General features: G+C 35.2%; 1 long non-coding RNA gene across 1 annotated transcript in view; it reads right to left on the bottom strand.

Moving 5' to 3' along the window:
- LOC148594048 (uncharacterized) overlaps positions 1-17,515 on the bottom strand; it is a 200,581-nt gene that overhangs the window by 29,506 nt on the left and 153,560 nt on the right. The gene's annotated exons all lie outside the window — the stretch shown is intronic.

The raw sequence follows: 17,515 nt of genomic DNA, 5'->3' as shown, positions 1-17,515 counted from the left end.
GGCTTTAGCCAAATGAAAATCCAAAATGATTAAATTAGAATTGATTTTAAAATGCAAATTGGGATCTTGAAAAGACATTATTTCTATTTGAAAGCATTCACATTTTTCCAGGTAGAACAAGAACTTTGAAAATGCATGTCCTAAGGCTCTTAAAATGTTAATAGTTGTGAAGAAGATGAAACAAAATTAAGAAAAAAACAAACTACAACTAGGAAAAAATTATTAGAATGAATATAGTTCATTTTTAACCGATTTAAATTATTCTGATAAGTGTAAAACCTATTCTGCCATGCTCAAAAAGAAGGTTAGCATTTATACTGAGTCATGTATATTGCCTATTTTATGGATTAAAATTTCTCTACCACATCAGTTAAATCATAAATGCGTAAGACAATTCCTTTATAGATGGAAGATAAGAGTCTAAATGGTTCCTGTCTGTGGCATAATAGATAGTGCAGTTAAAATCTCCCCCCAAAATCAGCACATTCCGAGGCAGACAATTTGATAAAACTCTACTTACACAGTAATTCAAAAAAGCTTCTTCCTTTTCCTCTGTAGCGAAATAAATATTAATGAAGCAAACAGAAGTTTGATCAAAGTTTCCCTGAACTTTTAACAACCTTTCTAATATTCCTAAAAAGAGGTTTAGAAGAGGAATCCCATAATCTGTATCACAGACTTAGACTAAATATACAGTTCATTTGCATTTTTTGACACAAACTATCCAGCGTTTGGTAACTGTATAGATTCTCAGTGTTATATAATATGAAGACTTTTCCTTGAATAACATATTTTAAAATCATATTCTGAAGCTGTATGACTTGAGGCTATCCAGTTTTGTGTAAAATGAGATAAAATGAGATTTCTTAGTCAAAAAAGAGCTGCCTTAGCTGGTACAGTTTGTTATCTCTTCTCCTTCTCCCTATCCTTTTTTTCACCATTTTCTCACACCGATGTTGTAGGCTATTGAGTTTCTTCAGTGTACAATGGGATTATTTGTCTAAGATGAAGGTCCCCACTCACCACTGCGATACAAAGATGGCTGATGAATTTCCAGTGGTGCAAGGAATCAAAGGGGACTATTAGGGTAGAAGGTATTTGTCAATGAGAGAGGCTCTAGTTATTTGCATCTCTAGATAACCTCTCAAAGGAATAAGGGTCACAGCACTTACTATTGAAGAAGTGACTTCAGAAAATGAGTCCTGTCAGGCACATAAAGACAGGGTACATTAGCATCTCATTGCAATGGACCAGGAAAAAATTATCTCCTCCAAAGTGCTATCCCTACTTGTGACTAAAGGGAAAAATTACGAGCATCTGGCACAAAAAGCTGTAGAATAGACAGAAAGTGGTATGGGGGGTATGGAAGTGTTTCTGATGTGCCTTAGATGTGGACTGCAAAATAAACTGATATTGTCAGAAACAGCCTACAGAGACAGAGAAGGAAAAAAAACTTGGGAATAACCAAGAAGTTTAATGAGGAGAATCTGGCTATAATGAGCAAAGGTGTCTAAGGCAGAAATGAGGTTTTGGTGTCCCTGAGCTCTCCAAAGGACGGATGGGGCAGTGCTGGCGCCAAGGGCATGAAGATTGGTGAGCAACCATTTGAGAGCAGGTAGAAGATAGTTGAAGCTTTCAATTGCCTTTGAGTTGACTAAATGAGAAAATAATGCTGGCCCCAGGGAAGTAATCTCTGCACCAAAGTAGGGAAGATATTCCTCATTCCATTAGATGAAACTAAAGGATCTATTGCTTCCTTAGCCTTGCCAGATGAGGTATGAGAGGAGCTATGATACCTAAAGCTACAGGAGGAAACTTAATTTTTGGAAGAAGTAATTGATAATTTTTTTTTAATAGTATTGATACTGTTGATAACTGTGTAGATAAAACCTGATTTCAATCAAGTTAAACTGGAAGTTCACAGAAAATTCCAAAATATCAGAGTAACCAGGTTTATCAACAGCCTTCTAGAGGGAATAGTGTGGGCAAAATAGGGTAAGCGATTTTAAACGGAGTTCATTATGCTTATGAATTATATGAATTACAGTGTGTTTCCTATGATTGCAGGCAACTGAACCAAATGACCAGAAATGTCCTTCCTATGTTCCCATGCCAATTCTGGTGGTATCTTAATTGCTCACTAAATTTCAGTGAATGAAACCACATTACTTCACTAGGTCTCTTAGGTATCCACAGGAAACTGTCTTAGGGGACAGTTTCAATTAAAATGTTGATCCTATAGAGGCTCTATAATGTATATATATATATATATTCTTAATTTCTAGTGTTCTGAAAATGTGCCAAAACTGTGAGGTCTGAGTCCAAATTATCAGTTAAAAAGTGGGCAACATTTCAAACACTTAAAGTCATTCTCCTTCACCATGTGTGTAGGAGGAAGGTATGTTTAACTGTGGAATGTTTCAAAGTATCTGTATAGTGTTTATATTCTCATTTTAATATCAATCAGGAACTTGGCAAATTCATATTCTCCATCTTGATATTCCATTGTGTCGAAAGTGTTGTACCGTGTGTACCTCTTAATCTGTGATTCAGTGACACTGTGTTTTCCAGCTGCTCTTTTGGAACAATTATGATGTTTTTGATTTTATAAAGCTTATTAATTAAGAGTAGCAGGAAATCAATGAGCTTTTGCATTAGTCTTCGGAGTTTTTGTAGTGTTACAATGTCATTGTGCTAGAGGTAAGACTATGTGATAGTGTGTGGCACATACAGAAGTTGCTGAACTGTTGCTACATAAATCTTACCAAACTTGACCTTACAATTTACATCAGCAGGGTATTTCTATAGAGTAAGTGCTATCTATCAAATCATTACTTAAATCTATAATTTATTTAAATAAAGTTGGTATCTGGACAAAAGTGATCTAAAAAAAGAATTATGCTACTGTTTACTGCCTTCATTAAAGAAAGTCAGAATGACACAGTATTGACTCAATTCATAAATTTTCTTCAAGGAGACATGAGGCTATCCGATTATGTAGCTAATGTGTGTATTACAAACCACGCAAGTTCCTCTGGTTCTTCCTTTACAATAGCCTCAAACTGTATTTTGGGCTAAAAATTTTTTTATATCCTGGCCTTAAGCCTTTGTAAACTTTTTTTTTTATGCTGAGCCTGGACCTCTTCATTGTTAAAGAATTAATGTTAATATCTAAACATAAACTGACAATACTTTTTCCAGATATAATAATCAAATTCTAAGCTATTTGAATTAAGATCTGAAAAGTATAAATAATATTTTTACGAAATACTTATACAGCTCCAGGTGTTCCAGACAACCCGGAAAAAAATTCAAAAAATAATCTAAAAAATCCTAATTCTAAAAAAATTGCTACATGACTCTTCTTTTATTCCCCAGGAAACAACTCGTATTGTAGCACTTGCCTTTTTTTTTTTTTTTTTTTTTTTTTTTTAATTATGAGAGCAGCTAAATGATGTTCTGTGCTGAAGGAAGCTGGTTTCAGTGTTAAAGTCTCATTTTTCCTCATCTCTAGAACAGAAGAAAATAAGGGGAAGATCTCTGCATTTTAAGCAATATGCTCAGTAAAAGGCACATGTTTTAATGCTGCCCTAAATTTGAACATGAATTCGCATAGACAAATAACTGAGGATATTAGGAACAATTTTTGATTAAACAAAATAACAAAACGTATGAAAATCTGAAAAGCAGCTTTTTTTTTCTTTTTTTCTTTTCTTTTTTTTTTTTTTTTCTGCACAAACCATTGTGAATAGTCAGAGATTTTAAATCTGGACCTCATTAATTCTAGCTGCTGGAAATCTTTAGGATCTCATGCCAAATTTCTTGTTTTTTAACTTTCATCATCATAAAACAGTGATACTGACATTTAATCATTTTTATGGGTCATACAGCTGTAAGGACTGAAATGGAAGGTGTGAAAGGAGTTTTTAAAATGTTTTATTTAACCAGTCACACTTCCTCCCTTTCAGAAGAAGAAAAGTTTCCAAGCTTGAGATTCACTCTTTCTATAGAGAAAGGACTGGCCACAGTAAGCCAGTTCTTTCTTGGAATAAATCCATTGAGTAAGTCTGCATTGCAGGAAGAATGAGTTTAGCTCATGCTGTCTGTCTTGTTTAACTTATGTAAAAACCCAAGCTCAACATGGCAAACATAAAAGCAGCCTAGACCCTCAATACTAAAATTGTCTACAGAGACAGATTGTGTAATGTAAGGTTTATTGAATCCCTGCAGCTTTTCAGCAAAGCTTACTGTGTGCGATGCATAGAGAATATCCTGGTGTAATTTAAATGAAAATGGTGACTAGCCCGCAAAGCTCCTTTAGAGGACCTAAACTAAACAGGGAGTCATTTGCCATGTCCTCAACATCTGCTCTTTAAAACATGGGAGACTGTTACCCTGGGTTACCAAAAAGTGTTGTGTATCAATGGCGAAATGACGAAAGTAAAAAAAATCAGTTTTCTTAAGACTTCAAAGCACACAAAATAGCTTTTAATATAGAGCTAAAGTGCAAACAAGACAATTGGTTGAAAGGGGTGCAAAATAAATATAAATGTCAGCTCAAAGGTCAACTTCCCTTTACAGTACAGAGAACCATCCCATGCTTTTGAGCCCTAAAGTCTCCAAGTTGGAAAAAATGTGGAACATAGGCAAGACTGTCAAAAACATCTGCAATTTGGAGAGAAATATACTTCAAGAAGCTGAGCTACCACTGTGCTGCGTATCCTGATCTCACACCGAAATATGATGGTGCTAAAGTTCGTGCACATGCAGTGTCTGTAGAAATGTTTTTTTGTGGACAGCTGTCACCCAATCAGTTCATCCACAATCATCAAAGCATTTTTTCTGGCATATACAGACATCCCCTTGACAATTTAACATATGTTTTTGTGCTTTGTTGAACAAGGGTGGCCTTAAGCATTTTCCTTAAAGGTTTGTTAAATATCTAACTCTCGTTGAAAGCTGATTGCTTTGCTGGGCTGGGTCTAAATGAGAGTCACTAGTTTCCAGTCTTAAGGCATTGAGTTCAATATCTTGCAGCATGTAGTCATCAAACTGTTTCCCACCTGTATTGTGACAATTATGCTCTGTGATTTAACTTTGAAGGAATTTTTCTTTTAAATTATGCCAAATATATGCAAAATGTTATTTTATACAATTCATCTTGGTTTTGCTCCTCAATAAATTTCCCTAGAAGTGTGTCAGTGATCTAAAAATTAATCTAAAAATTAGTAATGTAGACGGCAAGTGTTCTGGAAGCTGTATGATAATCCTATTACCTTTCACAGACACAGTTGTGCAGGCCTTTTCAGAAGACATGAGGAACAAATCTTCAGAACATTCTCTGACTACATCTCAGATTGAAGGCTTTTTGAAAGTCAAGGCCATTATTCAGGCTTAGTTCTTCTCACAATAACCTACTGAATTAAAAGACAGCTTTCACTTGGTTTTTATTGCAGTCAGAGGTTCTACAATGCTATATTCATATATGTAGCATACCAGTACAATCTTTGGAAAAAAACACAGCTGACCCCTTAGCATTAAGTTTGGAAATTGCTATGTCAAGGTAATAGCCTTTTTCACAGTCTCTAGCTTTCTTCTTTGAAAGTATATTCCTGGAAACATAAGAATGGAATTGAAACTTAACACTTTTTTTTTTTTTCCTTAGAGAGACAGGCTACTTCCTTTTGCTCTTTGCAAAGAATCTTCACAGATCCATGAAAATTCAGAGGTCCCTGTGATTTACAGAAGGATCTTTTGAAGCTCAAGAGTGGTGCTATGAGGTTTCCCTGTATACTCTGTAATAGTACCTCAATGAAATACTTGTTCTTAATGTTGCCCACATGTACAGAGCTCCCAAACTTGGCTGAGAACTGCTATAAATTTAAGAAAATTAAGCGTCTTGTATGGGCCAAATTAAACTCCATCTCTGCCACAAATGCCTTCAAGATTTTAATTTGTATTGGTTCAGATACAACTCCTGATGAAAAACTCTAATGTCTTGATCTTTCTGTCATAGACTGACCATTTATAGCAACATTAGACATATTATACAAATGATTTTCAGTGTTATTTATTAGGGCTCAAATTCAGCAATGAGCATTGAATTCCCTGGCAAGATAAGGCAGAAATCAAGAGGGCTCTGAACAGATCTGGAATTACCAGAGTGAGGATATTATGGCAGAAAATCATGCGCGTCCTGCTTCGTGTGTACATGTAAGAACCTCACCCAGAGACATCCTGCTGAAAAATGATAACACTGTAGCCCACCATCTGCTGTATTACCATTAATACTAACAGGGAGAGAACCATGCACTGAGTTGCAAGGATTTATTCTAATGATTCAGTCATGAGTATGGATTACAGATTTTCCCCAAAAGTCAGAATATTTTTATCTATTGTGATTATTTTTAACTCTATTTTACAAGGTTCAGCAAGTAGTACAAGCTTAGCAGAGTCTGTTGAATTAAAAATTGTTGTTGCAAATTTTTAAAAACCAAGTGTCTTCTGTAAGATATGTCTTCTATCATGAACAAACTTTCAGTTAAGTATAATAAACTTCTTTTTGCCTTTTTATACAGCTTCCTTTCTTGATCTCAAAGGGAGAAATTCCTGGCTTTCATTAAGTCTGAGTAAGTGAAATTGGATTTGGGCCTTTCACATCTACTGATTTTTATGACCATACATTTCCTAGGATAAATAAGTGAAGGGAGTAAATAAGACACTCTTACACTACCAGAAATACATTATAAATGCATTATCTAATGTTGCTTTAAATGTAACCTTATTTATCTCACCACTGGACAGACCAAAACGATGTGTATACTGAATTTTGTTTGGACTTTGTGGTCTTTTATCTGTGGTGATAACAAACTAGCTCTTGTTTGTGTCCATATGAAATAATCTTAGGTCATTTCATGGTCTCTGTGGCTAATAGAGAGGACAGGAAAAAAAAAATACAACTTTGTTTTAGTAAAGAAGGAAAAGCTTGGGAAAATATCTCTAGATGCTAAGATGACGTAACAATGGGAAAATTGTAAAGAGCCTTGCTAGACTATTTCCAGAACAGATTAAAAAAATATCCATCATGGATGGTCATAGACCTCAGGCATTGAACTATATATCTCCAGAAATATATCAAATGTTGTAATCCAGGGGAATTTTTATGCTTGAGTTGGCTGTCTGCATCAAAGAAACACTTTTCATTCAAAAAGATGACAGTCTTCAAACTCTGTGCTTTCTTACAAACTCCAGTCTTGGCCACAAAAAGTACCTTCAGGAGTTTTACTTACTACAGAAAATAAGTAAGGCGCTTTCAACTACTTTGCAATAACTTCCCACAGACAAGCAGGAAGACAGTAAAATTTATTTGACAGGTGACTGCAGTGCAAGCTATCATAAAAGTTTTATTAAATTTAAGCCTCATAATAACTTGGTGCCCACTGAAACAATGAAGTCATAGTACTGAAAAAGAATTATCAAAATGGAATGGAAAATTACATTTAAAGATGCAGTAGAAAGATATCCAGATAACAAAGCAAAAAATAAAATTAATTTTTGAAGTGTTCTCTAGTAGAGATTTTCCACATGACTAGATATCTGTTATTGACCTAATAAAAATAACATTGTTATTGAGAAATAATGTAACAGTTTTAGCTCTGTGTGAAAATTTAAATCTGCAAAATGACTTTATACTTAGGCATAAGAAAATTATCACCCTATTTCTCTTATACTATATTCACTAGTGTGTGAAGAGCATGCACATGCATGGAGAGATAAAAGATTCAAACGTGTGAGTGCAGCTTTCCTTTGCCTCTGTTGGTAAAAAGGGAAAACTCTTCATTAAAAAGCATCCGCCATAGAAATCCTTCAATTATTTGCAGAGTAACCAAGATCTAGTAGTTGTCCAGCTGATTTTGAGAGCCAAAACTCTGATCCATAACTGAAAGACCACTATTGTCCTTTTCCCCTGGTATTGGTGTTAAAGAAAACACCTGGAGATTTAGTGAAATGGACTTCCGTAATGCACCAACTATTATGCACCTAAACTGAATCCCTGAATTTGCATAAGAGCGATGTTGACAGACATATCTGTAAATGACTCTGTCATGAATTAACAAGAACCAGCTGCTAGGCATTGAACAGATTTTATTTTCTTGCTAAGTTGATCAGTGAGAACACGAGAATTTAAGGAAGGAGACAGCCCTCACACCGTCTTGCTCTGGTGATTAGTGAACATTAGAAGTGGCAGCACATTGATATGGCAGAAAAATAGTTTTGGACTGGAGAGATAGAACAATTGGGATGCTTGCTATCAGCCAAAAAAAAAAAACAAACAAAAAAATCCCACCACCAACCAACAAACAAACAAAAAAATACAAAAAATGGAAAAGAGTGAGTGTTTTTTGCGCTAGTAGTTTGTAGTCTGAATATCACTCACTGAACAATGTCATCACAGGGTGCCAAGAAAATTTACGAAGTATTGACAAAATTCCCAGAAGGGTGTTTTGTGAATTATTTTCTCATATACAGAGTATTGCTGCTCAGGACTGTGCTCCATTTTCCTGAAGAGGCTTCTTTGTTTATCACTTTTCAGTAATGAAGTTCTGTCTTGTAGAGCGGGCCTTTAGTTCCCAAGCAGAATATGTGTTGACCCAGCTGATGTTATAAAGACAAGGAGTGGGACAAGCAGATTGAATTCATGAGAGATTTGCTAATGAATGTGTAGTTTGTGTGAGTAGTGCTGAATTAATATGCAGTTTTGTTTTGATGATTATTTCCTCTGAAAAAATGAACAAGCTGCCATATGATTTATAATGGCTTTGAAATGACATCCATTGAAATATGAGTTGCTAATATGGCCATAAAGATAATCACTGCTTTTTATGTAGTGAGGAGCCTCTATTATAAATACTTTGCCATTTCCCTTTCTAATAAGACTGAAGTTTTATACTAGTCTCAAGGAAGATGACTCTAATTTAGTAAAGGCTTTGCCTTCACACCCTGAAACTGAATGAATCAATTTATAGTGGAGAATATTAACCTGTCACAATGCAGAAAAGTGTTTTCCTAAAAAGAGTTTTTATCAGGAGTATCTCTGCATCTGTGAACTGTAAGTCAAATTCCACTGAAAATGGCACATTCAGAGGTGTGAACATTTCCTGCGAAATGTAGAAAAAAAGAGACAACTGGTGGCCATTAGGATGTCAGGACCTAGAGAGAGCTATTGTCCCTTTCTGAGAGAACAAGGAGACTCTGAGCAGATAAATCTATGCTGGGAACATTGGCAAAACTGGTGGGTGGCAGAGAGCATTTATGGGAAAGAAAGAAGGTATTTTGAGCTCTGGTACGTCTAAGCTTTGTAGCTTTGACAGGAGCGGCTGTGTTCTGATAAAGCAGTTTGTCCTGCAGAGCAGATAAAATGCTTGATAAGGAATGTGGAGAGTGTTGCATGAAAGACAGGAAAGATAGAGATGGATTGGTAGAGCTCCTATGGAAAAAAAAAAAAAAAATCATCTGTTTACTTCAACCGCACTGTTTTGTTCATCCCTCCAGAACGAGAAATCATATCCTGTGTGATATATAAGGAAGGGAGGGAATCTGGGATGAGAGAGGAATGTTTTCCTTCAATACTTCTAACACTTGCCACTTCTAACACTTGCTGCACTAAAAGTGCAGCGAACAAACAAGCAAACAATTATTGAAATTAAAGTTGGTAGTACTGTCTAAAAAGCAAGGGAATATTAAGTTAGGGAGGTTTTTTGGTTGTTCCAAATCTCTCCCAAAGGACATATATTTTTGCTTGTGACAGGTGTTGAATAGATCCAAGAGCTTCTTCCACCTCCTGGTGAATAAGAAAAAGTAATAAGAATACCTAAGTAATAAGTTCCTTCCTGACAAATTCATTTACTCTGCATTACCCAATTCTGAAATTTGTGAATTTTGTTGTAACCTGCAATTATTTTACTGAATTCAACTGAAAAGCATGTTTTCTCTTTTAGGACAATACAGTGACTTAACAGCAATCTCATGTTTTCCCTAGAGGTCTGACATACTACTCTGGTTAGCATAGATATTTTCTTGTCCTGAATGGCTGCCACTAAGACTGAAATCCTAGACCTGCAATGATTAATTTCCTGTTTGCAGTGTATATATCAGACAGAAGCTATAGAAAGGCTCCAAAGGAGGGTGTAAAAGATATAAAGGTTATTACAAAAGCGTTGGGGAGAGTGTAGGAGGTGTCCTGTGTTTCCTTGCACTTTAGGGTGCTTTAGTAGAATATTATACCAAGAAGCTTCTTTAATTCCTTTCCAGCTACGATCTTGTTTGTGGAACACCTGTGTATGTACTCATGTGAAGGTCAGACTTAAATGAGAAGCAAATGCATTAGTTCTCAAAAAAGCTTTGGATAACTGTGGTTAATCAAAATATGACTTATGTGTTCCTCAAAACACTACATGACAAAATTATGACTTGTTGTTATAAAACAAACCGTTTATTTTATTAATCTTTATTTCAATAACATTTATACATGTGCCCAGCAAAGAAAGTAAATCCATAACTACAAAATATAGTACAAGAAATATTAGTTTCAGTAATTTAATTTATGTCAGGATAGGACATAAGCAAAGTCTCACATTGAACAGTAATCATTAAAGTATCAGAATAGTAAACATAAAGAGATAGTTGGTGTGCTACTATGCATTGCCAATACCTTATAAGTCTCATGTAATTAGGAGTGATGCAGTTGAAATTACCATTTGCAGGTGAAAATGCAGTGGCAATACACTAATACTGTTGAGCATCTGAGCATCTTTCCACTTTGGTGGAATAAATTATACCTCTCTAATTTGCCTTCTAGCATAAAATAGTGTTTGATGTAAGAGTTGAACTTTTAGCCTGCCCAAACCATTTGACAAACATAGAGTGAATGGCTATAGCATTCACCTACTTTGATCACTGATACTTGTTTTGCAAAGTAAAACAAGTATACAGAGAAGTTACATATAACTTTTCTTGGGAAAAATTTAAGGAAATACTTGATTAAATAGGCAAAGGACTATTTCTCCTATAGATGGAAATGATGCAAAAAGTTATCATATAAATTTAATCCCAGTATATAGCATCTAACATAGCTGGTTGAATTCTAATACAATAACAAGAAGATGTAGAAATGGCACATAAAAATCTGTGGACTGTGTAACTATTCTGCCCAGACAACAGAAAATCTTTTGAAATTTATCATTATAGAAATTTGTTTCAATTCAGGTTTATATGTTTAAAGGACTTTTGGTCATAAATGGACAACTGGAATGGACCAGTATATTCTATCAAGGTAAAGCAGGTAAAGCAAATGTTTTGGCTTTTCTACTCTTTTTTTTTTTTTTTTTTTTTTGAATTAGCAAGTTATTTTCCTTTCTTTTGCTGTCAGTTTAGATAATGACTTAGAAACAGTCATGTAGCATGCAACATTAAATTACTGTCACAGATCAGTTGCACCATCTATTTGTCCTATAGGAAACCAAAACTAGTTTGAAAATATATTAGACAAAAGGAAACAGCAGGAATGGATTTCCACTGAAACACCCTTAACATATGGTTATTACAAAATATTTCATATTAATATTAGATGTACTTCATATTTATATTAGATGTAGAATGGGTATCTGTCCTAGATGGAAATAGAGATTTTTTTTTTATTTGAAGTTATATTTAGAGAAGTCTCCTTGCTTTAACTTAAGTGTTTTCCCACTGCCACTTATAAGATTCATTTTATTATGTAAAATGCTAATTACTTTCTTCTGTATACTTAAATATATATTCTTTTATTAGTTTATGGAATTCTTTGCACACACAAATGAACTCATCAGGCGTTCAAGCTTTTTTGAGCTTTGTGGGTTTTTTTACTAAAATATTGGATTTTTTCAAGCTAAGCTGTATGTTTTAAACAGAGCTTGATTCATGCTTACACTACTTACTTTTCAAAGGTTACACAGATTCATCATACTCTTACACATGAAATAAAGGGTGATGCTGTAAAACAAAAGAGATGGATCTATAATACTCGAAAGTTAAACAAACCTATATAACCATCTACCATCTACATAACCATCTACAACCTACCATCTCCAGGCATGTCGAGGAAACAGGGTGAATAGGAACAGTCAGCTTGGATTCACCATGGGTAAGTCAGGTTTGACGAACCTGATAGCCTTTTACGATGGGATGACTGGTTGGTTGGACAAGGAGAGAGCTGTGGATGTTGTCTACCTTGACTTCAAGGCTTTCGACACCATCTCTCGTAACATCCTCATGGGGAAGCTCAGGAAGGTTGGGTTAGATGAGTGGACAGTGAGGTAGATCAAAAACTGGCTGGATGGCAGAGCTCAGAGGGTCATGATAAATAAGGCTGAGTCTATATGCAGACCTGTGGCCAGTGGTATCCCTCAGGGGTCATTACGGGGGCCAGTGCTGTACAACATGTTCATCAATGGCTTGAATCAAGGGACAGAGTGCACCCTGAGCAAGTTTGCAGATGATATCAAACTGGGTGCAGTAGCCAACACTCCAGAGGACTGTGCTGCCATTCAGAGGGACCTAGACAAGATGGAGAGTTGGGCAGAGAGGAACTTCGTGAGGTTCAACAAAGACAAGTGCAGGGTCCTGAACCTGGGGAGGAATAACTCCAGGCATCAGCACAGATTAGGTGTTGACCTGCTGGAAAGCAGCTCCATGAGAAGGATTTGGGAGTCCTGATTGACAAGAAGTTAACCATGAGTCAGTAATGTGCCCTCATGGCCAAGAAGGCATTCTGGTTTGCATCAGGAGAAGTGTTACCAGCACATTGAGGGACATGATCCTGCCCCTCCGCTCAGCTCTGATGGGACCGCACCTAGAGTATTGTGTGCAGTTCTGTGATCTCTAATACAAGAGGGGCTTCCCACTACAAGAGGGATGTGGAATTTCTAGAAAGGGTCCAGTGTAGAGCAACGAAGATGATGAAAGGACTGGAGCATCTATCTTATGAGGAAAGACTGAGTTAGGCCTGTTTAGCCTGTATAGAAGAAGACTGGGGGAGGATCAGACCAATATGTATAAATACCTGAGGGGAGAATGTAAAGAGGATGGGGCCAAACTCTTCTTGGTAGTGGCCAGCAACAGAACAAGGAGTAATGGGTATAAATTGAAACACAGGAAGTTCTGTCTCTACATGAGGAATAATTTCTTTTCTGTGAGGGTGGCAGAGCCCTGGAACAGGCTGCCCTGCCCTTCTCCAAGTTGTGGAGTCTCCTTCTCTGGAGATCTTCAAAACACACCTGGATGTGACCCTGTGCTACGTGCTTTAGATGTCCCTGTTTGAGCAGGGGGAGTTGGACAAGATGATCTCTAGAGATCCCTTCCAACCTCAACCATTCTGTGATTCTGTGATAATTACTAAAAAACTTGTAGCTAGTAAAATCAGATTCTTAATTTTGGTGGCAATTTAGGATTTTATAGTTTTGAACATGAAATAAGAGATCTTAGTTATCATCTTAGCTGCTTCACAAACAGAAGAAGCCACCTCCTAACCATCAGTTTGGGATTTTCTTCCACTTAATTAAATTATGACAAACATAACACATCATACCTATTGTTTTATCTTACTTTCATAAACAAGATTCTTCCACGTAGATTATATTCTATTTCATATATATATGAAATTCTAGAATTTAGTATATATCTTGAATACAAAAAAAAAAAAGTACATTTTGAATTTTAGCATCATGCAATTCTTTTCTTTTTTTTTCTTTCTGAAAAAAGATGTAATTTTATAGTCATTTTATGTGCTAACTTTAAAATAACTATAGGTTTTGTTTTATGAGAAAACCAAATATTTTGGGAACAGCTGCTGTAATGCCTCAGGGAGAGAGAAGATGAATGATCTTAGGCTGGAAAGCTCAGCCCTCAGAGAAATATAGGAATTGGAATAAATTTCCTAGGAAATACCACATCAGCATTTCTGAATACACAGACACACATACACATACACACAGACCTTCCCCCTATGAAAAACAAAATGTTTTACACAGAAAGCATTGATTGCCTCAACTCATAACCCTTTTACCTAAGCTTCTACCCAAAAGAGTAAAATACACACAAAATTTCTTTAAAAGTTTAACACTGAAAAACACTTTCAGAAGGATTTTTTTTGAAGTGCCATATTACAACTGGAGATTTCTCATCCACTCTAGTGGGATTAAGGACTGACAGATTTTGAATGACATATTGCGTTTTTACTTTTAGGATTCTCATGCAGGAGCTGATATGTTTGAGACATTCTGAGAGTGCTCTCTCTCACTCTCAGATTTTCCCTTGGCTTCTCCAAAAGACAAAGTTAGTGGTTGTAGGACACTGTTTCAAGATGAAGCTTTTACTTCCGTGTGCAGCCTCACCAATGCTAGCTGACCTACAGATACATAAAACAAAAACTAGCATTTTTATGGTCAGGTCATAATATCAAACATATTAGTCCTCTGTAAAAAGCTCTCTTACAAAATAAGTGTAATGTCTAAAATTTTATATATAATGGTAAGAATCAGCCTATGAGAATCTTTGGCTTTATGTATACAATCGAGACTCAAGGTTAGTTATTATCAGTCTATGAAGGAAGATAAACTGCAAAATTTGGTGTTTTCCTGAACCAAAATTCAGCTCCTTCCTATAAAATGTTAGTTCTGCATTTTGCCTAAATAAATATGAGTTTAACGGTAAGCTTCTGGAATCTTCTGGTTCCATGGATGCCATTAACTATCCTTTATATATATATTATTATATATATATATATATAATTATATAATATATATAATATAAATATATATATAATATATTTATAAAAGGTAGTTTTCCAGCAGGGAATTCTGACGTTTACAATTTACTGTATCTATTTCCTCCTGTCTTTCAGTGTAAAATAAAACACTAATGATGTGTGATTCTTATGCCTCCCTCTAACACGGACAGACAAGAAAACATCAAAGATAGGACCAGCACTTAAACATCAGCCCTGACCCGTGCGCATAGATATGGTACTTTGATATCAGTTGGATCACCAACGAGATAATCTTCAGCATTCTTCTTTCTTATGGCTTTAAAATATGAAATCTTTACCTGGGTTTTTTATTACATGTGAAAAATGCTGTAGTAAATTGAATTTTGGAGGAGTAGATTTACAATAACCCAGTTATTTGCCTGGTCATTACATATTAGCACATATTATAGACAATCAAAACTTTCTCTGATTTAGAACTAACAACATTTCTCTTCTACAAAAATAAATTACTTCAGATCTTGGATTTGCGCTGTGGTCAGCAAGGGATATTTTTAATCACCATCCTGGAAAAAAAAAGAATAAATAAATCTTATTGAGAGCACATGCCTTCCATTTTACTATAATTCTATTGAGACCTGAATTATTTAAAGAATTAAAGTCTTTCAGTTCATCAAATAACAACAGCCTGAATTCTGCCATGGAGCCAGGGATCAGCTAGGTAGCCCCTGGTGAATTGACAACTGATGCAAACCCTTTGTTTACTGTTTGTAATTTTTACTGAATGTTTTTAACTTGTCAGAACTGCCTTAAAGGTGTCAGGTATGCTGCTGCAGCTCATGATTTTGGGAGAGGGAGGAGGTAGGGTTCATTAATAGTCATCTCTGAAATGACCACAATCACAATTTGTACCTCCCCCATCTTCTTCACAATTAGAATGTGTCCCGGGTAGGCGTCACTATTGCTAATTTACCACACAATACTGAGAGCAGCACAATGACATGAATATAATTATAAAACCTGTTGGAGAAAATGATTAAAGCTCATTTCAGCTGGGTCTACATATTAATGTGACCACAATTAGAAAAACCCTTAGAGGTCTCCTACAAGAAAATGTTGAAAAAAAATAGTGACTTTCTTGACTTCTTGTGATAGCCAAATTATCATCCTAAAATTATTTTATTGGCTTTTGCAATCACTCTTCAAAATACTATTAGTTAAAATATCTATTAAATAATAAAACCCATTTAATGACATCACTTTCAGTATTCGATAGGACACTTATTTCATGAAAGAGTATTTATTCTATAAAGACGCATGTGTGTTTCTCAGTAGAGAGTAACTCCTTAGTTCTTGCAGAGTCAGCAACTGAATATACAATGAGTTACTTTCTTGAGATTTCATTGCAAGTTATTGGACAAAGTACCAGATTTCTCAGGTTCTACTGGGTTGTACTATTGTTTTTGTTGAATTGAATTTATTATGGTTCTCTAAAATTACCTCATTCTTCTTTTAATGTCTTCTCAAGCCATTCAAATGTGTTAGGAACATTGATTGCTTTTGTGACCAAGCAACTGTATGAAAAATAGTAATCTATTTTTTCTTTGTCAGATTCTTTTGTTGTATATATTGTTGTATATATTATATAGAAGGGATTGCTTCCAAAAAGTATTCCTTTTCACTACTGCATTTCTTTCATCTTAACAAGGAAGCTGGAAACTTGTTCTCTTACAAATACTGCATAAATTCAGTGAAAGGTTTTTTCAGGGAAAAAAAGGATGTAATTTTTCTTTGTACACATTTCTAATAAAAAAAATTAAAAAATCTGTACAGAAAACTATGAAGGAAATTTAAAATGACTGTAAAATCTAACTGTGCTTCATTTGGATAGCTGTAGTTATTTGTAAAGCTGGTTGTTCAACAGTTTATACTCATTACCTCTTCAGTCTGAGGAGTATGGGCACAAATATTTCTTTTCATTTCATTTTGTTCTCTCCTACTCCCTTTCCCCTTCCCTAATTCTGCAGATGTCCTGTCTCCTGCTACATACTGTTTTTTTCTTCAAATTGTTTAGCATCTTGTTTTTATATCTATCCCTACGTATTTTATTCCTTATGCTTTCTTATGATCTTTCTCAGATCTGCTTTCTGGTTTGCATTTATTTTCCCCTTGCTTTTTTTTGTCAACATTTTTTGCATTGTGTAAAATCCTCTATCTAAATCTTATATCTAAAAATCTTATGTGTATGATGCATAGTTAGCAGGATTTTCACTTGGTAGAAGTTAAATTCTACTGTCTGTGTTGATTATGTTTTGAAAATACATAATTATCTCTATGGACAGAATTCATTCTTGCCACTACCACAAGTCCATGCTCTGTGTATAAAAGTAAACATAATTCATATGGGCCATGTTCAGCATTCATACGTGAACTCATCAATGGATGTCCTTGTATAGCTAAATGAGAGAAACTGACATTCTGATGATGAACCTACTTGACACTGTTTAGATCTACATTAAAATGAAAGAAATTATAATCTAGAAGGAATTGTTCTCCTCTACTGACTGGTTCAGATGTTGACATTGACATTAGGAAGTTGTTAGAACGGAAAAATCCCATGTAATAAATCTCGATATAGGCAAGTCCAGCAGCAACGGAATTCGAGTGCTTTTCCTGTTTTACAAGATTAAGTGACAAGAGAACACAGCTAACTGC

Source organism: Tinamus guttatus, unplaced genomic scaffold, assembly GCF_059628265.1.
Source record: "Tinamus guttatus ecotype Peru unplaced genomic scaffold, ASM5962826v1 Tinamus_guttatus_pri_ptg000306l, whole genome shotgun sequence".
Taxonomy (NCBI): Eukaryota; Metazoa; Chordata; class Aves; order Tinamiformes; family Tinamidae; genus Tinamus; species Tinamus guttatus.
Note: the sequence above shows the minus strand (reverse complement) of the source record. Positions and strands in the feature narration are given on the sequence as shown.